At 38.1% G+C, this 26,349-nt stretch overlaps 1 long non-coding RNA gene across 1 annotated transcript; it reads right to left on the bottom strand.

The window, feature by feature from the left end:
- Positions 1-2,140: 2,140 nt before the first annotated feature.
- On the bottom strand, positions 2,141-3,681 carry LOC148914395 (uncharacterized). Its single transcript, XR_016123066.1, has 3 exons — positions 3,388-3,681; positions 2,522-3,139; positions 2,141-2,370 (listed from the first exon to the last, which is right to left on the bottom strand). It is a non-coding gene; the product is annotated as an uncharacterized LOC148914395 (long non-coding RNA).
- Positions 3,682-26,349: the final 22,668 nt, after the last annotated feature.

Below are 26,349 nucleotides of genomic sequence, written 5' to 3'. Positions count from 1 at the left end.
AAGATGAACTGGTGCACGAATTGGTAGAAAGTTCCAAAAACCAAGCAGGCCAATCTTGATGTTAATTTGTAATATATATGACAATAAAATAAATATTTCATCATCTCGAAAAATAGTCTTTAAAATTGCACTTCTAAATGGCGTTGGAGTAAATCAACAGGGATTTTCTCTTACCCTTCAGCAATTACTGCGTTTATTGTGAACGAAAATATTTTGCAAGCAATGCATGCTTTATTCCAACCCAAATATGCTAATCATGCATCAATGTTCAAAGATGTGGAGACTCAAATTGTAATTATGCTCCCGCAAACTGATCAGGTTATGTTTTTAACATTCTCAACAGTATTTGGGTGGGCAAGAAGTCCAAAAACTTGCCGGACTGAATCATTTTTGTCGGTCCTTCAAAGAAGAGGTCTGCTTCTCTCTCATCTTAAGGAATTGAAAGTATGGGAAATTCTTGTATGTATGATCCGTAATAACACAAAAATATATCACAAGGTCGGTAATGAGACGTGATTTAGTTTCTTGTTTTATTTGTATTTATTTCGTTGATTTCCTATATATATTCCTTGTTTCTCATCAAGGACTTGATTCTTGCCTAGAATAGGAAATCCTTTGGGTAGACACCAAGGAAATCATTGTATATAATTATCACACTGATATGTTCATAATTTCACATGATTTTATATCCTTTTTACTTAGTTTTGTGAATTAATTTGGACTAAAGATGCTGAGTTTAGTTATTTCCTGTTTTTCAGCTTATGAGCCACGGAATGAATAAATTCGCCAAATATTCATCGTAATAGAGTTCGACATGATTCCAATTGGAGATGGGAGACAGCATCCTTGAAGTTTATCCATGAATATTTTCATAATTTTTGAAGACTGCTAAGGTGCCCATTTTTAATTAGACAATTCAGCAAAAATCAATTCCCGGAGAATACTGAGTCAGCAGGGGTATTTTGGCCACAACTCACTCATACGACATCGGATTGAGGCACATGATATATGGATGAAAAGAAGACGTCCAGAGCTTTCCAAAGACTGGTCGTACGCAATATTTGGAAGTCAGAAAGGTGTCCAAATCGCATTCGCAATGAGGATCACGTGCAGTTTCCTGGAGGTTTTAGGAAACTTAGTTTTAATTACCTTTTCCAGTTAGGAACTGACTTGGAAATCCAGTCTTCATGTAAGGCCACTTGTTTAGGCCCATTCTAACTAGGTTTTAGGTTCTTTTAAGAGGGGAGGTCGTGGGGGCTCAAGAGACACGAGAAATTTCAGACTTCAACCTTGGAGCAAGGAAGAGCCACCGTGCCTCTAAACTCTAAGGGTTTTTCTCATCTCTTTCTCCATGTTTCATTTTTGCTTTGTTACCATGATTATGAGTAACTAATTTTCTTTTACTAAGACACAATGTAACCCTTTTCTAATTATTCAAAGCTTAGTTATGTCATGCTATTAGAATTTCCATGTTGTTGAAATTTAATCACTGTGCTTATTTTCTTAACTAATGATCTTGATGCTTAGCTACCATCTAGGTTTTTGGTTAAGTAATTTGATGCATGTTAGGGTATACGCCATGCCTAATATGAGTTTTGCTTCTTGTGATTAAATTCATGAATGCGCCTAAGGTAAACACCATACTCGTGTGATTGTGTGAAGTTCTCATTGAACCTAAGGTCTTTTTATATGTTTATATTTATGCCTCACGCCAAGGATAAATTGCATGTAAGAAGAAGTGGTTAATTGCTGTGAAAAGAGTTAGTCATAATCTTGGAGAACTAATCATCAACATAACTTGGGAATTTTGATAGTATGCATGCTAAGGTTTGGATAAGAGGAATTGTGGTGAAATTGTTGTCTTGGTAAGCTTCTTTAAAATCTTTCACAAACTTATTTAGTTCATGTTTTTCTTCATTATCTTGTCTTTTAATTTTCTTGTTTTCAACGTTCTTTCAAAGAAAATCTTTCAAAACCGACTTTCAAAACTCCTTTATTAAGTTTTAGTTGAGTCATTAGTTTTAAGTTTATTAATTAGGGTGTCTAGAGTAATTTAGGATTTAAATTAGTTCATAATTCACAACAACTTGAGAATTTATTCAATCTCTGTGGGAACGACCTTGTACTTGCATTGGCTATATTGCATTAACCTTGTGCGCTTGCAAGTTTATTTCTTGAATTTAACTATCTAATTTTCAGGTAGTAATATTATACATCACACACGATTGTTCGATGAAAATCATCGAGAATATTCAAAGCCTTTCAGTTGTCCACGGCAGCACAGTCACCCAAGGATAACTGAATAGACGAGACCTTCACAAGTTCATATCCAATGACAATGTGATTAGGATTATAGAGCTTCTCCAGGATCTGCCAATTGTCAATGTGAAACAACATTAAAACATCATTTGGAGTTATTTATGTACTAAACAAGTACACCAAGTGACTAGTGAGGTATCCATGTCTCATCTATGAATCAGATCTAATCAACACAAATGTAAAAAGTTCAAGATGAAGTAACTTGTGCACAACAAGAGTTTTCCCTCGATTGATGCTTTACAGTGTTCCATTGCAGGTTGCAATTTTCCGAGGAAACAAAATGCCTGTGCAAGATTGTCTTCCGCCTGCAAAGATCAAATCATTTTAAGTCAAGTGTGATCCAATTCAGTGTCATATATATGTGCCAAAATCATTGAACACTTTCTACGTTGTTCAATAACAGCAACTTATTAGATATTGGCGTCTAGTACTTATAAATTGCACATTCAAATTATATAAATAATGACAAAGTAGCTCCCAAATAATAACAAAGTGTAGTGATAAATGATCATAATAATTTCGCTGACGATAAATTCTATTGTACAAAACTGAAGGGTGGTCACAAACTCTCTTCTGAAATGCTCCTATTATATGCATGGAAAGTTGATCTCAGCACACCAAGAGAACTTAACGCACCCACCAGTATGGTGCTAGATACATCTTTTGAGACTATTGCATCCTGTAATCTGTCAAGTATTGAACACAAGACTTACAGTGCAGAGTGAACATAGGAAATAGGTGCCCACTAAATTTGGAAAGATCAGAACCAGTTTTCAGACAGTGTTGTACCTTCTGATACTAATCCATGCTTTATTTGCAGCTGCAGGGGAAGATTCCAGATCACGATAAGAACAACATTATAAACAGAGGCCTGGATTTTTATGGAAAACGCTATTGATTTGCATATGATGAGCCACTCTATCGATGTCATCAAGATTGATGAACTCTTCAGCTTGTGCGAACATCAAGTGAATGATTACATGAATATAAATCAAGATCGAGTTCTTGCCACACAGGAAAATTTGTACAAATTTATAAATAAACCCAATCCTAGGAAACATACAATACCTGAAGATGAGGCTCCATGTTGCCAGCGGTGATGTTGTTGGGTAAGTGCTTAAGTTCCTCTTTTTCACAGTCAACAACAGAGCTCTGAAAGACTATGCCAGAACAATTCGGTTTGACACAGTGAAAAGCATTTAGGACTAGGTCAGAAAAATTTACTTTTAAACAACCACTGCACTGACAACGAAATGAGTATTCATCTTCCAGAAACTTGATTCGGTCCTTACAGTCCCACTGCCCAATCTGTAGAAACAAAACTTAGTTTTTACAGTCCCACGTTGGTATTTCAAAATGTGGGAAGGTTTAGGGGGAAAAGGGCTCTCTACATTCTGTAGATACTATAGCCGCATGAACATCATAATGTTATTCCATACTACCAAACTGAATGAGATACAGCAGTACGTGAAAGGAAATACGCATGGATGTTTGGCTGACAAGAATGATTGAACAGACTTCCAGATGCATGGATAGCTTGACCTACCCCGACCTAATGAAAGTAACAAAAAGGATGACACACAGGGTCAAAGGGCATAATTTCTAGAGAGTGAGTTGAGCATCAACTGAAGTTAAACGCATATCAACACAAGAAGTTTTACATAATTATCACATATGTCAGTGTCACACATAATTCCTACTTAATAAACAGAGTTCAAGACAATTATGGAAAAAAGCAGTGTAACTGACTGGAACAGTATTTGTTAGATAAGAGAAGAAACAAATCAGGAGTATCACCTATGAGAGATAAATGGCACCGCCACCATTTTTCCCAACCCATCAGGAAACGACCCCGATGTCACATGAGCTTAACCTCCTTTTGAATCAATAGTAGTCTGAGGTCTGACTTTCAAAATTGGCAGATTCTCCCTTTATAACTCCCCAAAAATTTCCACCCGCATGAAATACATTTTTATACGCCACAAATAAATTTCATGCAATTCCAAAACAATCGACCTCCGGCCTTCATATAGACAAATAACTTAAATCAAACAGGACTAGTTGCTTTCCCATTGTAACTGGACAATGCATCTCAGTTAGTAATTTGACGACAATCGGTGAGACCAGAGGACTTACATCAAAGTACCAATTAAACTAATAGAAAGTCATGCTCAACCAAGTTTTGACCAACAACGAGGTCTTCAACCTTACTAACAAAAGCTCAGGTTTCACCCGGGCTGCCTCATTCAAGCCACACGGTGCAAAGTCAAATCCATCCATACTAAATTCATAATTCTAGGATTTATCCATGAAACTCACAAATGCAAGTCACATAAGATAAGTCGGGTCGGGCGTGCCGGCCCGGCCCACTGATAAAATCCAAAATAGAAACACGCCTATCCTCAAAGATGAAATTTATACACAATAACATCACCCCTCATAGGAGGGGCGCACTAGTATTCCAAAACATCGCATCACTTACCTATCAGTCACGACGGCTTTCTTACCTCATTGTGCAACACTTATCACATGGCAAGCCACAACTGCAACGTTAAGCTATGGACACAATATTAATCCACTCCTCTCTAATAAGACAGCGGTACTCAACATAATATAGTCACCCCTCATAACGGGTAAGTCATGTCACAATGTCTATAGATAAAAATCTCTACAGATTTTTGTCGTTGGGCAAGCCGAATTCTACATTCGATTATCACAGCCATCTGCTGTTCAGTGCTTTGGGCTGACTACATTTCATGAGATTAAAGGCTGTTAGCTTTGGCCAGCAGCCAAGAGAGAGCCAACGCGGGTTTCCCAAAGCTACCATCACGGACGTTGGCTGCAAATCCCGGGGACAAAGGAGTATAGCAACTTCAAACTAGAGGGATATCCCTTTTTAATTTAAAACAAGCTTGCATCAGTTTTCAGTTAAAACACCTAAAAGTAGCTAAAGAAATCCCAGAATTAACCCACACTTAACTTTTGTAATCAAACAGAGCAGTTCATGCATACCTACGGTCTTATTCTGTAAGTCTGCCAGGTAATACCCGACTCTAGTCGTCACGGACAACCCGGTCAAACTACCCAACCTTGGTAAACGGGCAGAAACCCTGGGCCCACGACCTCAAATTCGATCCATTCCATGTTGTAGGGCTCCTGGTTGAATACAGAACTCGCACGATCGGTTACTAAAACCCTAAATGCATTTCATGGACTCGCTATACACGAATGGTACAATTCCTAGGAAAGATCACAATATATTAAATTGGAGTTAATCCAATGGTCCGAACCTTTAGAACCAGCTTTTCACAATATCGTAGGATGTTGAACCCAAACCCAAATTGGAATCATTTCCAGCCATGAATAATAGCAGTCTTTTGACCCAAATTCTTTTCCTTCCCACGCTCCTGGATTCCAAACGTAACTGAAGTTCAAAACTGGCTCAGATTCCACCCTAAAAGACATTTGGAACTTTGTTAATTATCCAAAAGCGACGGAATGCCATGGAGCCGTTCTAGGAACTTGGGTTCAGAAACCGCGAACCTAACTCAAAAATCAGAGGACCGGTCCCACGGCTGCAAAATTTAATCGAAACCCACCGTCGATCATCAGCTAGATCTATGAGGAAAGGGTTTCTTCTGGGCTTACCTGGATTGCTCCGTGATGGAGGTAAATGGCGGTCTCGGACATGAGGAGCTGCAGATGCTGAAGTGGTTGCGAAAGAGCCTTTCGACTCAATGATTTTTTAGGCGAACTCATCTCGTTTTCTTTCTCAAGCTGGCAATTTGAAGAGCAGAGGAAGCTGGCGGGTACTTATAAAATCGACAGTCATTTTTGGAATCAATGCCCCGATGGGGCAGTTAGTTTCACTGGCACAAAATCATACGCCCCAATATGTTGACTTTTGTTGGCGGAGGATTTTCCAATAATTTCGAGACGTTGGAGGTCATTAGAGTAGATAGATGTCGTTTAGAGAGAGAGAGAGAAAGGGTAATATCTGTCTTTTTATCAAAAATCTCTTTTCAAATATTTAATGGCACTGAGTTTCATTCGATCACTTTCTAGAACAAACACAGAGCGCTCGCGCCAAAAGCACTATGTGTACTAGGCGACGCCGTTTGAGGTAAGGAAAGGGGCCAAGACAAACAAGGGAAATGACTAAAATACTTATCCCACGGGTAAATATGGGTTTATTATGTAACAAAACATGAGGAGAAATTTGGAGACAACATTACCGGGAGTGTTACAGGAGCTTAATTGTAAGTGTAAGAACAATTAGCCACACAGCTAAGTTCTCTAAAGCTCTCATGAATTTACCGGGAATTGTCAAAAACATAACACACTGTAAACATAAACATTGCTAGGATCGGAGACTGGGATTCCTATTGTCTCGGTTTACTATTGCGGTGAACACTCAAGTACATTATACCTCTAATGCGTCACCAAGTTTGAATATTCACTAATAATAGGTTCAAGTCCAAAAGTTCATTGCTGCCAATACTCTCAAATGTTCTTCTGATCAAGTGGGGGATTGTTGGAAATTAAATAATTATAATATTTAAATTTATGGTTGAGTAAAAAAATACAAAAGTCAGTTTTGCTCGAACAATTGCATTGTTTCAAATGCAATTGATATTATTTGTTAGCATTCAAAAGCATTTGCTTTGTTGAATGCAGTTATCAACTATAGAAGCATCTTTTGCTATCAAAAGTTGCGTCTATATTGATGGAAAACTGATGGGTTCTATATAAACCCATTACCTTCTTCTTCACAAACAAGGGATTTTTCCCCACTCGTGCTATGTTAGAGTATCAGTCTTCAAGTTTCCTTTCTAAGTGTCTTGAGAGTACAAATATATAATTGGTTCGCCAGAGTCTTAAATTGAAGTGCTTCAATTTAGGGCATTGCAATTCTTGCAAGCCTAGAGGATCAATGGATCCTCCCATGCCTACTATTGAGCTCACCATTGATCCTCCAGGATCAACTCCTCGTGATCGCCGCAGCTTCCGTAGCCTTTCATTGGCATGATTTGTTCCTTCTCCAATATTTTTGATGCCATATGCTTCACGACTGAAGGAAAATGTCAGAGATTCTTGTGTGGATAGCTGCAAGGCCATTTCCAATCTTGCAATGCGCTTTCAGAGTGAAAGCATATTTCTTAACAAAGTGCCATTTCTTATAGGACTCCATTTTGAGGATATATGTGTCGATGAGATCTTCAGCATTATAAGCAACGTTTCTGATATTGGAAACCCAATTATGCACCTGTATATCATCTACTTGCTTTGCATCTGTATCTTTTAAGACGCACTGCATCCACTTGTGTAGATCTTCTCTCAGCCGCTATATTTGTGGCCGAACATTTTTGGAAAATTCGATTTGAGCGAGAACATCAGCAACCTTTTCTAAAACAAAACCAACAGTAGTTTCTGCCATGTTATGTTCTATAGAGAATAGAGAAGCTAATTAGAACTTATTTGGCTGCAACCAAGTTTACGTTCTTTTAAGTTTTTGGGTTGCATGTAAGTTTCAACCCAGTACACTGGTAACTAGCAAGTGCTAGCTAAAGCCTGAAATATGGGTTTTCCTTGAAAGAGCTTACAGATGGCTTGTGACTTTGGTTGGGCACCATTGAAATTGAATCATACTCAAGCACTATGATTTAGTTAGCTTCGATCCTCGAAGACTGGAAGACAACCACCGTCTCTTCATTTTAAATATATTCGAATATTATATTTAAATAGTACAAATAGTATAGCCGGGCGGCTATACGTTCTAAATAGAGTGAATTACAAATTTGACCCTCCCTCCTTCACTAGTTTACATACTTGCCACTCCCTCTATTTCTCTCTTTCCTCCAATCAACCCCAACCCTAGCTCTGTTTAGTTCAATGCAATTAAGATTGATTCCCAATTAGGGTTTTGATCGTCAAAAAATCAGAATTTCTTGTACAAAGAAAACAAGCATATATATTGTTGACAAAGTCAGCAAAATGGAGGTTTCGAGTTGGAGGTGTTTAACTGCTCACCAACTTGCTTTTGAGGAACAATATATGTACTCTGAATTGATCAAGAATGCAAGACATTCTCACAGTTGAAGTTAGGACATCTAATAATAGGAAATCCTCAAACATATAAATCTATAAAATGAAATCCCCCTCTTATGTTTTATCTCATCTTACAGTACATTCTCATTCTCCATTGAAATGGGAAAGCTGCTTCCAGTTCTTGTTTTTGGTCTTGCTGTCCTTGGATTTGCATTGACATGCTCTGCTACAACATACAATGTGGGGACATCTCTGGCTGGGACATAAGCACTGACCTCAGTACATGGTCCAATGACAAAAAATTTAACGTTGGCGATATTCTATGCAAGTAAAATTTATACTATACATTAATTCTTATTGAATTAAGCAACTTGTTGTCTTTAATTTTTGTTTTGTTTTGTGTTTATTTCTGGTTGCAGGGTTCCAATACTCATCATCTAATAGTTAGTCAAGTGAGCAAAGAAAGCTTTGAGAGTTGCAACACAACCAATGTTGTGAAATCATATACACGGGGAAACAAAACGGTCACGTTGACACATCCTGGAGATTGGTACTTTGTGAGTGATAACAAGCTATAGCCTGCTTGGGAGGGTTTAGAATCATTAATAAAACCACGTATAACCGTGCGGCTATACTATTTAAATGGATAATGTTCTGGAAAAGTGAAAAATGAAAAGAGAACAATAGAGACTCAGGTATTAGCCTAGTAATAATAGATATTGCTTTAAACTACTCTTATCGATAAACGAAAATCTTGGAAAAAATTTAAAAGGAAAAAAGGATATCAATATATATATATAGAGAGAGAGAAAGAGAGAGAGAGTATAGCCGATTGGCTATAATATTTATTAAAAAAATTAAAACATAATATTATTTATGAAATAAAAACAGAGAAGCTGCATATCGCCTAGTTGCCCACATGTCTAAAAATCGAGTATATGCGACCGACTATGCTATTTTTTTTAAAAGAGGGTTTTTGCGCCACGTGTCAGTATAGCTTCATTATACGATTTAAATATATTACATTTATAAGATATAGTTGCGCGACTATAGTATTTAATTACAAAAAAAATTAAGAAAAAAGGACCCTCCTAGGTGAATTAGTTTATACCTTATAAATATTAATTTGCTTGTTTCAGCCACTATATAATACTTCAATATAATTTTTTTAATATATATTATTTTTATTCAATAGTATGTGAGAATTATTTGTATAATACCTTAATTTTGTGTGTCTTATTTTTGTAAAAAATATGTGTATTAAACATAATAAATACTTAAGTACATATACAATACGAGTATTTTACATTTGTTTTTTTTTTAAAGTGAATTTTTTCGAGTCTTTAAGACGTGTACTGAACACGTTTATATGTATAGGGGTCTTTTGTTCCAGCAATAATGGGCTTGGACTGCAGTAAGAGGAAAAGCGAACAAAATTCCCCAAGTGCCTGAGTTCGAGGCCCGGCTCCCAAAAGAGTTTTTGAAGAGTTTGATGAAACTTTAGAAAAACACTCTTAGGTTCTTTTCACCAATAGCCAAATAAACATAATAAATTGATGAGTAACTTGGCTTGAGGAGCTTGTGGCATGGGAGCTAAGCTTTCACAAGTTTAGCAATTTGAGAGAGAGAGAGAGAGAGAGAAGCATGTGTAATGACCCGGTCCTAAATAAATTGGTAAGTATTATGTTATTCGGATAAAAGACCATTTTGCCTTAGAATATTTTATTAGGTTTAAAGTTGACTTTTTTACTAGGAAGGAATTTGGGAATTTCGACTGTACCATTGCGTAGAGCACGGTGAGATGAGTCCATAGACACGTAGTGGGCTCGAATTGGAGTTTGCTTGAGAGAGATATGATCAAAATAACCTTAGTGGCATAGCTATAATTTTGGCGAAAAGGGTTTGATAAAAATCAGATTTCTCTATCTCTCTCTCTCTCTTCCCCATGTGCTATCTCTTCCCTGGCGACCGCAGCTCCTCTCTTCTTGAATCTCCCATCGGCCACGCCACGGCTGCATCGGGACGACTGCAAAAGGACGGCTCGGCCCCTTCCCCGACATCGGCCGCGCTCCACCCGGAGGACGTGAGTTTTAGGCGGTTTCCACTCAAAACTTCGCCGGCTCCAATCTCTCTCCTCCGACCGCCATTTTTGGTGATCAAGGTATGGAAATTCATCATTTCTTCATAATCTAGCTGATGGTTGGGTAGGATTGTATCAATTTTGAGCCTAGATTGTTTGATTTTCGAATTGGATTTCGGCCATTTTTGGGATCGCGATTCCGGCCACTTCCGGTCATTTTTGGGGTATGTCCAAGAACAAAAATGGTTCCAAATAGGGTGTTACGCCTAGGGTAAGAGCCTTGAGCAGTGATTTTTGAGTTTTTGGCGATGGGTTATCGCTTTGGACACCCATGCGCTGCTGGCGTGGGCATTGTGTCTCGATGTAATCTCTTGGTCCCCATGAGTGCGTAGGTGTGCTCGGATTCCAATTTGGATATCGTTTGAGTCTTGAACGGATATCGCCTATTGCGCGTCATCCAGGTTCGATAGGTTTTGACCGTTGGATTGTTTTGAATTTATTATAAGTTAATCTGGACATTCATAGGATCGTGTAGGATTCAACGAATCGTAAACCATTTGTGCCTAATAAAGCACGGTCATGAATTGATTGAAGGGACTTCCCTACCACACAGTGCCTAGCGTTTCGCAAGCATTTCGCCCTCCTAAGAGCAAAAGAAAAGCTGCAAAGGGAGAATCCTCGGCCTCGCGACCATAGTTTTGAAGATCGAGGCCGAAGGCGCAAAACACGGTCGAAAAAGCGCATGGTTGAATCGCATGGCCTCGAGGCCCACGCATTCCATTAAATGAAGTAATGTCTCGACTTTGCAGCAAAACCCACTAGTCACAAGAAGCATTGAGTGCGCAGTGAAGTCGGATTTGGCGATGGGAATCGGGGTGGTAAGAGGCGCGACATTCTCACAAGTAATCTTACGACTTAGGGTGGATCATCAACCACCAGTGGCATTAAATGTGTTCCCACGGCCATGGGGGCAGAACCCATGATCAAGGCGGTGGCCGAGATTTGCCTGTGAGATTTATGGAGGTCACACCACCATGCTTCTCAACCCCATACCACCATACTTCACGATCCAAAATGCCGTTGACTACCCACTTGCCCGGTCGAGTCTCACCACAGAGTCTTGTCACCTCGAGTGTCCCTCTAGGACTCCTATAAATACTAAGCTCGGGACTACGTTCAAAGGGTTTAAACACCAAAACCAAAAGCCTCCCACGGAGCAAATTATATTTTCCTGTAATGCACTTTCAATACCTTTATTCGCTTTCTTAGGAGTAGTGGTAGACTTGAAGGAAAATCCATCCATCAATATATCATACGACCCTTGATTTTCAAGGCGCCGGAGCACCATCTCTGTTATCGCCTCACTCACCCCATATATCATACGACCGTCGCTCTCTAAGCACGGCCGAAACCTAAAATCCGCCACCAACACCACTACTAAAGCGCCTTGTAGCTCGGCCGTGAACTCTGACGGCCGAGATCGTTCCTCACTCAGCCACAATCGTTTAATTAGGAGTCAAACGCAACAGAGCGCAACATTTAAACAATCTTCTACCCGAACCTCATCATCATCTCGGCGTACGGTGCCGTCTGGCATGCCACGCACAACCGCACCCGCATCCAAAGAAGGGCGTCACGTGTTGTGGCGCATCCCCTCGGCCGGAGCACAGGGCCGCGAGATTTCGACGGACAAACAAAAGCGAAGTCGGATACTCGGAAATGCCAACCCTAGGGTTAGGGTTATAGTAACGTCCGATCGTGAGCGATCCGACCGTCCGATCTGGACCAAACTTGCAGCACGTGTCCTAAGCCTTATAGAACACATAGGAACATTCAGATTGAAGAACAGAGGTGTAGACCAGCGGGCCTATTTGACCAAGTTTGGGTAGTTTGACCCTTGGTTGACCGTGAGTCTCCCGGGGTTGTTTCACCTTCCCAAAAGGATTAAAATGACTGTAGAGACAGGTCTTGATTGTTAGTTGAGTTATGTTGACTATGTGGGATTAGAATATTATTTTATTGTTTTAAATTGGGGATTAACATATGTTGTATTGTGGTTGAGGTTTATGCAATATTGGAAATTTATATATATATATATATTGTAAAGATATAAAGATGTTTGATTACACGGTATAAGTACCATCATGTACCATGAGATGATAGGTCACACGTGGCGTATGATTTTTTGATATGTTGACAGACCTCATACGTGGCGTTGGATGTTCCTGCCGTATGGGGAGATTATGTGATTGTTAGGTCCCACGTGGCGTAGGATTTTCCGGTGTGAGGACAGACCCCATACGTGGACGTTGAATTTTTCGGCGTATGGGGAGATTATGTAATATGAGATAAGAGGTCACACGTGGCGTAGGATTTTCCAGCATGTTGACAGACCCCATATGTGGCGTTGAATTTTCCGGCGTATGGAGAGATTATGTAATATGATATGAGAGGTCACACGTGGCGTAGGATTTTCCGGTGTGTTGATAGACCCCATACGTGGCGTTGGATTTTCCGGCGTATGTGGAGATTATGTGATTAATAGAAAGAGGTTTGAAAAAGATTGTGTTTGGTGAGTTGTGATTTAAATTAAAAAGGGAATGGAGTAATTCTAGAATGTATGAATTGGTATGGCTGTAATGGTTTGTATGTTATTGGAACCTGGGATTTCTGTGGAAAGAACTAAGTGTGGCTTGATCCTTCAGTAAGGGTAAGTTGGCAGCCTAGGGTAGTGCCTAGGTGCAGTCGCAGACTAAACTCTTTTCATGTTGTTTTATCGAGATTGGTTTGGACCTTGTCGTTGGTCCTGAAATTTGGGTTAAAAATGAGATGCAATCGTGTTAGGAGGTTAAAACTTCGTATGATGGATATTTGGGAAGTAGATGATGGAAATTGCATTTGGCATTCGTAAGTGCGTGTGAATTTATTTTTGCTTTGTTTAAGGTACTATTTGGCTTAAGGACCTTGTTGCTAACTTGGTTACGAATTATTTGAAGGCTGGAGGCCGAGTTTGTGAATTGCATGAAATTATCTTGTGCATGCTGCCGATTGGTGTTATTAATTGTGAATTTTGTGCAGGTTGAAATTTGGGGAATGTTCAATTTACTGACTCTGCCGAAATTTCGGATAGAAAGTCTTGTGCCCTTATTCCTTTTTGAAAAAGGAGACTACAGTTTTAGTGAGTGAGCTCGGCATTGGTGTGATGCGGGACTTCCACGAGATTCATCCGGATTTGAAGAATTTGGGCGGATCTGTCACGGACATGCGTTTCTTACAGAGAACAAAGGTTTAAATGGGGCAGAGGAAATTTAAGAAGGTTCTTATCTCAGGGAAAGAAGAAAAACAACTGAATAAAAAGATTGGGTGACTTGAGTAAATTCCCAGTTGCTTGACAAAGCTTGGTCAGGCCCCTGGATGGATGTCTTACTGGGTAGAGGAAGCTCCCTTTTATAGGCACAAAGAATCCTAATTTTATCTAACCTCCTTCTCCCTTTTTCATTGCTTCTTTCCACTCGATCCTATTTGGTGAAATTTTCTTATCCAAGGTGCATGGGTAAGGAGCCCTTTGGGGTTCCAAGGGTTTTGTGTGGCTGGACCTCCTCATGAGGGTGAGGCGACACCTGCTTTCCTTCTTGGTTTTCAAAATTGAGCTTATAGTGGAAAAGGAGATGGGTAGAGTCTTTTGTCCGATGGGTATTCTTCCTACATTCATGGATTTCCTTCGGTCCCTGCCATGGCTCTTCATTGACCATCTTGGAGTTCTGACAAGGGTGAAACACGATGCCAGATTTGTCACAAGTCGCTGGGCTGGGCTTGTATGTACAATATTGAGTTATTAGCATATTATTTCTAGCGTTTAATGGGTTTTGTCAAGGTGCTGGGAATAGCTTATTTAATTTGTGGCATTTTATTGATGTGGGCTTGTCTAAGTGTTATAGCAGACTACTAGATGTCCTCCTAAGGCATTTGGATAACTTTTTTTCCCATCTCTCATGCTAACCCATGTGTTCGGGCCTGAGGAAGCGGGCTTGAGTTTTAGTGCTCCAGTGGCCTAAACCTTTTGTTCCTTGTACCCTCAATGGGCCCTGATGCATTGTTCCTTCCATGCCACAACCTTCTCCAAAGTCAGTGGCCGGGTAATTACGTGGCTTGAGTCCACTTAAGCTTGTAGCATGACTTGGTATTAGAATGATGTTGTGTGTTTATTTAACATGCTTGTGCTTGGGTTTTATTGTACCGCAATAAGCTATGAGCGGGTCAAGTAGTATCGGGTAGGTTGGTGAATCGTGAATTTATAAAGCCGGTGCATTTTTGGTCCTTTTGTGCATGCTTGCTTGGCGTGACGCATGGTCCACGACTTATATAGAGGCATCCCACGATTTCTCTTGCGTCCCAATTGGGTCCCTTTTGCGATCAATTTATTTGTACTAGGCTAGGAATAAACTTGGGCCTAGTCCTTGGATTTTTGGGCCTTAACAATATGTATTATTGAAAAAAGATGGACAAATGATACTTGTTGAACGGGAAATTTTCAGAAAAGCAATCAGCCAGGAATTTGACTTGGGATAGAATTGAAATTTTTGTCCCTGCAATCTTATCAAGAAAAAAAAATAGATGAATTTCAGTGGATATGAAACACCAAGAGATAAGTATCTCAGTTGACAAGTGGTCATCAGCTTGAATTCAAACTCGTCATAATATAGCCTGTATAAGAGGCATGACGCCGAGAAGCAAAAAGGAAGGAAAAAAGAAAGAGGAACGCAGAGAGGAGAACAGCCGCAGGAAAGAAAAGGAGCAGAAAGGAGAACAGCCGCATGAAGGAAAAATTAGCAAGCACACTTCAGAAAGGGAAAGGCCATTTCAAGGTAAAAGAAATTAGTTTCATGGCACAATTTTCTGGTTTTTTGCTCAAGACTGCAGGTTTCATTCAACGCAAGGGTCCCTAGGAATCTTTCAAAGGGACAGCTTCGCTCAAGTATTTCCGAGGATACGTTCTGCACCCAGTTTGTTTGATCAATCCACAGAGATTCTTGGCTATGATGATTGAAATCATCATAAACAAAGTTAAGAATCTCTCCAAGGCTTGGCTCCGCTCAAATGATTCCATCGATGTTTTCGGTCCACCACCAACAGATTCTTGGCTATGATGATTTCAATCATCATAAACAAAGTTAAGAATCTCTCTGAGGCTTGGCTCCGCTCAAATGATTCCATCGATGTATCTAGTTCACAACCAACAGGGGAAGATTGCCTTCCATGATGATTGAAATCATCATACTTTATGGCATTGAAATCATCATACTTTATGGCATCGTCCTTTCCAACAGGCAGCTCCGACTAAATGTTTTCAAGATATGTTCGACCTCCAATTTTCCAGCAATCAGTGAGGATTGTTTGCCATGTTGGGTAAACCATAAAAAAAAAAAATCGAAACTGGTGCACAACTCTCTGGAAAAGGCGTAGAGGAAATCCTAGAGTTCTCTAAGTTCCTCTCGTTGTTGTGCCACAAAAGCCAAAGCTCGTTCAATGACGTTCGTCATGTGATGGACAGCAAACAAAAAATAAATCAAACTGAAAGAATCAAAGATTAAAAATATAAAAAAAACAGAAGAAGAAAGGTTTTTGCTATGAGAAAGCACCGACCCACCGACCCAAGCTGATGGGAATTTGTCGCTCTGCTGAAGATAAAATAACAGTTAAAGCATAGAGAAAACTATACTGGTGTCTCACCACGTGAAAAGCAAGAGGTTTCTTTTGTGCTCTTTGTATGTAGCTAGCGATGAGCAAGGAGAAACAAAGTGGAACTATTTCCTGCCAATTATCTCTTTGGTTATTATTATTTTTTTTTTGGTCTGATATCTCTTTGGTTATTAACCTTGGGATGTTATAGCAAAAGACAACAAGGGACTTTGTTTCTTTTGGCTCCACGTCACTTGCAAAGGAAAATCCTAAAGTCACCCCAGTTGACAAGGAAAATCCTAAAGTCACCCCAGTTGGCTCCACGTCACTTGCACATATGCCTTTTAAAATAAATTATTGTGGATTAATTCTACTCGAAAAAGGTGGTTCTTATCGCTCCAAGGTCTTCCAATCCAACAAGGAATAATATGGCTTATCCATGCTTCACTGGGAGAAGGATTTTTATCCTTGGGTGTCTTGATAAAATTAAAAGACACTTGTTAATGGCACCAAGCTTTGAGGGGACCAGCTAGAGCAAAGCAAGGCCTTTGGTTTACTATGTTTTGCTGAATGTAAACAGAAGAAAATAGAAGCCCGTGGAGATGCCAAATGGGAGCCTCGATAAGCGGTTGTACTCTCAAAATTCTTTGAATATTTTACAGAGGCTGAACGTGATGCAATACTTATTGTGCATTGTGATATGAAGCCAAGCCATGCATTACCAATTTCGCTGGTGGGCCATTATGGGGAATGACAAATTATTCGCACATTTGTCTTCCTCTGCCTAAAGAGTAACATGACATTGTTTAGAGCCTCTCACCATTCTCTGTGTTCCCATATGAAAAAAATATCTGCCATTCTTTTATTTCAAGAGAGACCACATGATTTTGTTATAGGAAAATGATGAAATTTAGAAAGGCACAAGTCATGGCTACTCTCTTACTTTCTCTTGCAATCCAAAAAGTTAGCACTTAGCCAGACAGAGTGACTCAAGCGGCATGGAAGCCAAATTTGATAACCGAGGAAACAGTAACCAAGTCAGTGACGCCGGAAGCATAAAAGCTCAAGGCAAAACAGAAGTGCCTCATGCTTTGCTTACAAGTCCAGTTGAAAACAACTAATGGTTTGCTCCAAGATTCATCCTCAACTGTCACTGTGCAAGCCCTACTTAGACCAAGACTCATGAAGTCTTTCAAGTCCCCAAAATCATGTTGGGATACAAATGCAGTATTAATGATCAAATTAAATTAATGGGTTTATCAAAATTGCCCATTAGTTTTCTTTGACATTGACAATAAAAATGTTACAAAACCATTCCAAACTTTTTCCCATGGGTCATCTACCCATGCAAATTTCAATGAGATTAAATTCAAATATCTCAAACACAAATTCTAAATTATTGGGCCACATTTACCCATTAATTTCTAATTTTTCCCATAGGTCATCTACCTATGAAAATCTTCAAATCGTCTCAAAGACACCAATTCTAAATTATTGGGCCACACTTACTCATTAGTTTCTAATTTTTCCCATAGGTCATCTACCTATGAAAATCTTCAAATCGTCTCAAAGACACCAATTCTAAATTATTGGGCCACACTTACCCATTAATTTCCAAATCTTGGAACTACGTCGGTTTGATCTCGTCAAGAGTACGTAGGTAGTCTAACATCCCAATAGACTCAACCGCAACCAAATTTAAATCTCTGGTTTATCTTAACCAAATTTTGCCAAAACACTTTCCCAAATGCAATTGTCAATTTTTAGGAAAAATTAATGGGATAATTAAAATTACTCATTATTTTTCTTGGACATTGACAACAACGAAAGTGTACAAAACCATCCAATTTTTCAGGGGTCATCTACCCATGAAAATTCTAATGAGATTAAATCCAAATCTCTCAAACAGAAATTCTCAATTAGTGGGCCACACTTACCCATTAATTTCCAATTATTCCCATGGGTCATCCACCTATGAAAATTCCCAAAATGTCATAAAGACACGAATTCTCAATTAGTGGGCCACACTTACCCATTACTTCCCAAATCCCGAACTACGTTGATTTGATCTCTTTGAAAGGGTATGTAGGCAATCTAGAGATTCAATCTAAGTGCAACCATCCCAAACACAATTCCATATCGAATCCCTGGTTTATTCAAGCTAAATTCACTCAAACACTCTTCAATCTAACTAATTCGAATTCCCCCTTTGCGATGAGTCATCTATTCATTGCAAATCCTTGAACTACGAGTGACTTGATTCCCATAAGGGGATACGTAAGCACTCTGAGGTTGGACTTCGGAGCAGCCGCAAAACCAAACACACACGTTCTGTTTCTTTATGATGGAATCAAAGGGTTTTTCCTTGTAGCAAGGGATTGTAATTAGGAGACTTGCGTCTCGAATGAGTCGAACCTAAAATAATAAAACCCCATTAATTAATTAGGGGTGGTGAAATTATGTTGGGAGGTTCACACTTTTCCTTCAACAATGCTTGAATACAACTTGAGCTTCGAAGGTAACAAGTTTAAAGAAATAATTCCTCTTCAGCAACTTGTGAAATGAAGATGGTACACCATTCTACTTCGATTTTTTCTTATGCCTTTTGGTGATGAGAATGTACTAAAGGAAATTAAGCTATAGGATACATATCTACTTTTAGTTTTACAAAAAATTTCCAGGGGTACGTGTTCTGATTAGACAGTAAAAAGAACATCCCTTCAAAGGATCTCAATCATCTGCACTGCACAGATATGGTAATTGAAAGGAAAAAAAGGAGACAAGGCAGTGGATCACACAACAATTTAGTTTCCCAAACCACAACTATAGAGTATCAGGAATGTCTGCATAGAAGGGGAACATCTCTCCATCCAATTCTGTAGCAATTACTTGGATTAATGGCGACTAACAAAAGTGAAGGGCATGAATACTATGGAAAATCAGGAATGTCTGCATAGAAGGGGAACACATCTCTCTATCCAATTCGGTAGCAAAGTAATGGCGACTAACAAAACTGAAAAGAAGTACACGATAGCACATATAAAAGAAGTCTCTGTTCATACCATCGAAAAAGGGTCTTCGGTGTGTACCAAGGATGCTTGAGGAAGGTCACCCGTTAAAGGCATACCCCTTCCTTTCTCTGGTGTGGCGACACATCGTAATCCTGTTGGGTGCGGTTCAGCTCATGGATTACAAGGTACTAGTACTTAACTTCTCTAACATGACTAGCTTTATTTAGAAAAGAAAAGCAAATTTGAAGAAAACTAGTGTAACTCTCTGTCTCCTTTATCCTCCAGTCAAAAAGGCATCTAATTCATTAAAATACAACTTAACGCTAGGCAATAAGAGCATCTCACCTTTGCACAGTTCGAAGAAATCTGAAGTGCCTGACTGCAGTCTCGTAAACACTCCCTTAGAAGACCCATTTTCTAAAGACTACATATAGCAGATACACTAACAGTTAGCAATGAAATCTGTTGATAAAGAACTGAACTTGTTACGTTCGGTACATACCCACATAAATCAAGGATGGGACTTATATGCAATACTACAGAAGCCCGATTCACATCCAAAGTGGCAACCAGATTTCTGTCCTCATGTGCATCCATAGGAACAACTCTCAATGCCTGTGCGTCATGCCAATGACAGATAATAAGCAAACAAGTAAACAAATAAGGGGTTTCAGAGCAGAGGTGTTATCAATCTAAGCCAAAGAGTAATGAGCTCTAGCCATTGCTTCAAAATAGAGATAGTAATTTCAAAGATGGAGGTACCTGAGTATAGAAATCCAAAGCATTAGCATAATCACCATTCAAGAAGCACTTATTTCCCTTTTGCTTCGACTTCAAAGCAGCTTCTTTGTTCTTGCCACGCAGAGCCACTTCAGGGTCCGACAAGTCCCTCACCATCTGATCAAATACGACCGGGAGATCTCTTGAAGTTGAGTCCATCTTGAGAGTTCTGGGAAAGCTAATGCAGATGCTGTGAAGAAATCTCGCCCACACGATCAGGGGACTTCCTGCTCCAGAAGAACGCTGAGATTCAAGCAAGAGAACTAGGTAGTTGGAGTCCCACATCGAAAAACAAACATAAACTTCCTCTTTTTGTCTTTTATAAATATGCTCATCCAACTGTCTTATTTTTCAGTTAAGGTCTTTAAAATTTATAAGTTCTTAGGAGTTCAAAACTTTGTAATAGGAAAGTTCAGAAATTTCCAAAAGTTTTCGGAATCTATTGTGATCACAGGCTTAGGTGTACTGACTGTATATCTCCGTGTACCCGTGCATCGTGTGTAATGTCGGGATCAGTTGCTGCAGCTGGTGCTTGGATGAGAACGTTCAAGGAGTATTATGTTGAATTCCAATCCCTGATGGAGAAGAAGGTTCATCAAGAGAGGAATCTGAATGGTGAATCACAATCCCTGACAGAGATAGAGGTTCGTGTAGAGAGGTTGAGTGAGACAGACATTGCCGAAGAAATACAATTTAAAACGATGCAATCGGTAGGGCTTCCTTGTTATTCTTTGTTTAATAAATTTTTAATTGTATTTGTGGTGACTCTGAGTTTTCTTTCTCAAGACCATGGAGACACTGGTTACAAAGCAAAATCGTGTAGAGAAGTTGCTAAAGGAGGCGGAGGAGCAGCTAAAGGATCTGATGAATGAGCAGGAGGAGGAGGAGAATCAATGGAGATGATAACTAATGCCTCTCTTTCCAATATTATGCTTTCCTACACCTAAACCCTAAACTTAGTGTGGTTTGTTTGCCCTAATTGTTTATTAATTAGATTTGGTGTGTACCGACTCGGATATGAATTTTATTAATTAGATTTGGTTCTATTATTTGATTAGCTGTTTTGTTTTTGTAAATTGTCTCTCACTTGTTTGGTTTTAAATATACATTCACAGTACTTTTCTCAATAATTGACATACGAGATAGCCAATTGTGATCTATACCAATCCTCTTCTTCAATTCTTCCACAAACTTAAAGGTTATTTCATATATAATTTGGAGCAATAAAAACCATACCTACCACAATGATTTGAGTGACAAAATAATAATCTCATAAAATAACGGTTATTGAAAAGATAATTCTATTATAATTCCTTTATAAGGTTGCTTCAGTATAAAGGAAAGCATAACAATAATCTGATGGAAATAGAACTCTAGGAGTAAAGATGATGTTAATTTGTAATATATATGACAATAAAATAAATATTCCATCATGTCGAAAAATAATCTTTAGAATCGCACTTGTAATTGGTGTTGGAGAAGACTGTCTAGTAAATCAACATGGATTTTCTCTTACCCTTCAGCAATTATAGTGCATTGTGAGCGAAAAGATTTTGCAAGCAATGTCACTTTATTCCAACCCAAATATGCTAATTCATGCATCAATGTTCAAAGATGTGGAGACTCAAATTGTAATTATGCTCACGCAAACTGATCTGGTTATATTTTTAACGTTCTCTGCTTCTCTCTCCTCTTAAGGAATTGAAAGTATGGAAAATCTTGTATGTATGATCCGTAATAACACGAAAATATATCACAAAGTCGGTAATGAGACGTGATTTAATTTCCTGTTTTATTTGTATATTTATTTCATTGACTTGGTATATATATTCCTTGTCTCTCAAAGACTTGATTCTTGCCTAAAATAGGAAATCCTTTGTGTAGACACCAAGCAAAGCATTGTATATAATTATCTACGATTGTTCAATGAAAATCATCGAGAATACTCAAAACCTTTCAGTCGGTTTATGTTGTCCACGGCAGCAGTCACCCACTACTACAATATCTGGGTTTGGGAACAATTATCATTCGTGCTTTTTAATGCAAAAGGCTCAATTATGCCCTATGAGGATGCCACAGTGCAGCCACTTTTGAATAGTCTGTTTCCTCAATAGGAATTTGACAGAGTTTCCTCTGATCAAAGGGCACGATTTTGCTTTGTCGTGTCTAAAAACTCAATACTTTTGAGCACGAAGGATATCATTCTTCTGACAACATTGAGAACAAATTGTGATTTGCCTTTGTACTAGTGTCACTTTTGCACACAAACCATTCGTGTCTAAAGTGTTTATTTATTTTATTTAAAAAAATAATAATAGCAATTTGCGATCTCACGCATACAGATTGGGCCATATACTAACAAGGTAAATGCCCTACACTGAATTAATTCTCATTCATACATATTACAGGATCCAAATTTTCATTTCATGTGCAAGATAATGAGGTCATTCAACCATACACCATATTTTCTCATCGACCAAATCACATTCAAAATTGTACTCGAAAAGAAAATATTGCGACGAAAAATTTATAAATATCAAGCATCAAGTATAGGGCATGTGCATAACAAATTACAAATTCCCCTTATGTATAAAAATTTATAAGTTTGTATCACATTCAACCATGATCATGACTTAAATACAACATTTAGGTTGATATCAACCTCAAATAAAAACTGAACGTAGTACCAAAGAAATATACTAAATTAAATATACAACCCTCTGAACCTTGTCAGCAGCCTAAATGTTATGAAGATTGAAGACCTTGTTGGCGGAACAATATGAAATATGAATTTAAAGATAATAATAATTCTCAACAAAATTGTAATAATAAAATACAATAACAAATTTACATGAAATTAATGTAAATCAACAAACACAAGTAGAAATACTAACAACTTTAGCGATTGAGGCTTGCAACAATTGCAATGTCCTAAGACAGATACCACCAGATTTGCCTGCCCTCTCCATAGTTCTATAAAAATCAGTCTCGTGAAGCACTTCAATTTAAGACTCTGGCCAATTATATATTTGTACTCTCAAAACACTTAGAAGGCTTGAAGATTGATACTCTAACATATCATGGGTGGGGAAAACTCTTATATCGTGAAGAAGAAGGTAATGGGTTTATATAGAACCCATCAGGTATTCATCAATAGACACAACTTTTGATAGCAAAACGGACTCTTGAATATTTTCACTCAACCATAAATTTAAATATTATAATATTTAATTAATATTATAATTATTAAATTTCCAACAATCCCCCACATGAGTGAAAATTTAAGAAGAAATTTGAGAGTACTGGTGGAAAAGAGATGCGTCTGAAGAGGTGTATTTTGGACTTGAACCTATCATAGTGAATACCTATCAGATTTACTTGGTGGACGATGGATATAATGAACTTAGGTACACGCAGATAATACTGAGACAATAGAGAATCACACATCTCCAATCCTAATATATTATGGTTCATACAGTTGTGTTCATTTTGGTCTGAACAATTCCAGTTCATGAGGCTTTAGAGAACTTAGCCATCTTGTTCTCATAAAAACCCACTTCTCTCACATGGTGACACTGCGATTAGAATAATGCCCCTATTCCTCTTATTTATGAATATCAGTATCATTAAACATAAGTACCCTTTATACTTGCTCGCAGCAGCACACTTCTTCCATCATAGGAATGAGGTATAGTGTGTTTAACAACCTTTCGAATCATGCCCAATTTGCCTATTGAACCTAGAACATGGGATCTCCAATCAACTGGGTTAGGTTTCCGGCTGATTCATTCAACATGTTGGCTTTAACCTCATTCCCCTCGATGCTCAACTCACTCTCTAGTCCAACCTTTTAAATATTGGATCCACTAGGTTGACTATAAACTAATGGGTGTGCACATTTCCATCTTATGAAATTATATTCATTCGAGTGGAGTTGTTTTTTTTTAAGTCCTCCATGCATTTTGTTTTGACTTACTAAGTAATTTGCCAACTCTTCAGTAGACTTCCCCCTCTTTGAAAGAGCAAATTACTTTTCCATTCTTACACGAATATGAGATTACAAAGATAGTTAAGCCACCCCACAATTCTCTGACAATTGTGGTTGTTATTAAACTACCAATGAATTTTCATACCTTAAGAACTTTGCAATTAAGTCTAGTGCAATTTTGCAATAGACCCCCACATTTTCGGATTCTCATCATTTGTGTAATTTTGTTACACATATGAATATCCTCTAGGAAATTTCGAAGCCACTTTACTCTCCCCACCACTTTTCTCATCATTTCCATTTAATGGAAATTTTCCCTTTCATACAAACCATTGTATAGTTTGAAACCTCACAATTACAACCTTAATTCTACAAAATAGGGCTTTACCCCCACATAGAAATATACCATGTTTCTGGTCATTTCAACACTACTTCTCTTCTTGGAAGTATTCGTCAATTGTGTTTGTCAAATATAGGCAATACACTGACATGCTTTCCCTTCTTTAGGAAAAGTTGAAAAACCAAATACTTGCAATCTTTCTATATGCAATCCAATATGCCAATTGCATATCTCAATAGCAACCCAAACTTATACGTTCATATGAACATATCTCTTCTAATTTTGAAATTATCAAATTGGCAAACTTCTGTAATTCAACAGCCCATCTCTTTTTTTCCAGAAAATGAATTTTCCAGAAAATTACAACCTTACTTGTCTACTAGACGGACTCCTCAACTAATGAGCAATTTCCAAGTTGTAGATTATAATAAGCCCAAACAATGTCCATCTCATAATCCAACTTGTTTTTCCTCCACATGGTATCCATGAATTCAAAATCCATGAACCAAAACAGATACAATACAGACATCATATACATCACATCAGTTTTTCCAGATTTCAAATCTAATAAGCATATCAATTTGAAATCACTGAAATATTGTCTTTTTTTGGTAGTTAGCATATGCAACGGTTTGCACCTTTCCACCATGACCTTATTTTCCAGATCCAAACACAAACTTTCCAATAAGGCCAAACGAACTTTTTTTGACAAACTTTACATACACAGCCATTTCGCATGCATGCATCTATTCACTAAGTAACTGTCTTGCATTAGAACCAGTTAACATCATGCCTGGAATATTAAGCCCAATGCCTCCATAAAATTCCAGATGAGCGGTTAACATCTTTTGATGACCGACAGAATCTTTGCAAAAGATTAGACAATCTCCATTTGAAATTATGTCTACTGTCTTGTCCAATTATATGTTAACGTTCATGCAGTGGGTGAATGAATCTTACTTCCAGATGCGACACAATGGTCCCTATGCCCTTGTATACTTAATATACATCACCAAGCATATCAACTAGGCCCATTTTAAACTTCAGTGTAGAATTCAATTCCTTTCTACAAAGGGAACTGCACGCATTTTGGTAGAAGACCAGCCTCACCAAAATTCCCATAGAAAATAAGCTTTCCTTCCTGTAGAAGATGAACTCCGATTCTTTTCATATTTTCTTATTGTTCCATAAATAAATCTGTCTTTAGATTGTTGGCGGAACAATATGAAATATGAATTTAAAGATAATAATAATTCTCAACAAAATTGTAATAATAAAATACAATAACAAATTTACATGAAATTAATGTAAATCAACAAACACAAGTAGAAATACTAACAACTTTAGCGATTGAGGCTTGCAACAATTGCAATGTCCTAAAGACAGATTTCGGCTTCCTTGTGGCTGCTCGCAGTTCTATAGGCGTCCGTCTCCCAGGATTCAACAGGAAGCACTTCAATTTAAGACTCTGGCGCGAACCAATTATATATTTGTACTCTCAAAACACTTAGGAAGGCTTGAAGATTGATACTCTAACATATCATGGGTGGGGAAAAACTCCTATATCGTGAAGAAGAAGGTAATGGGTTTATATAGAACCCATCAGGTATTCATCAATAGACACAACTTTTGATAGCAAAACGGACTCTTGTATATTTTCACTCAACCATAAATTTAAATATTATAATATTTAATTAATATTATAATTATTAAATTTCCAACAGACCTTGCAAAAATCAAGTGCATCTAGCCCAACCAAAAGTTCCAAAGTTCTTATCAAAACCACCCAATAGGGCAGGTTCTCCAACCAAACAACCAAATCACTAATCTAATTCACATATGAACCATCTACGGAATATCACTGAAGTCCAAGAATACATAATATTCATTTACATAAACAAAAAAGAGTTAGAAAGTCGCTGAACAAAAACTTACGATTACTTTATTGGAAAAAGAAATTAAGAAAATCAATTAATCATATCAAAGTTGGCTTGAGCAGTTGAGAGAAAATGGTTAAGAAGAAGTGTAGCTTTTTAGGTACAATAAGACCATGGGATGGCTATAGATATTGGTAGATTAGAATATAGATTAGAAGGGTCACAAC

The sequence above is a fragment of the Prunus mume genome, unplaced genomic scaffold (genome assembly GCF_029339155.1).
Source record: "Prunus mume cultivar Tortuosa unplaced genomic scaffold, ASM2933915v1 scaffold12, whole genome shotgun sequence".
Lineage (NCBI taxonomy): Eukaryota > Viridiplantae > Streptophyta > Magnoliopsida > Rosales > Rosaceae > Prunus > Prunus mume.
Note: the sequence above shows the minus strand (reverse complement) of the source record. Positions and strands in the feature narration are given on the sequence as shown.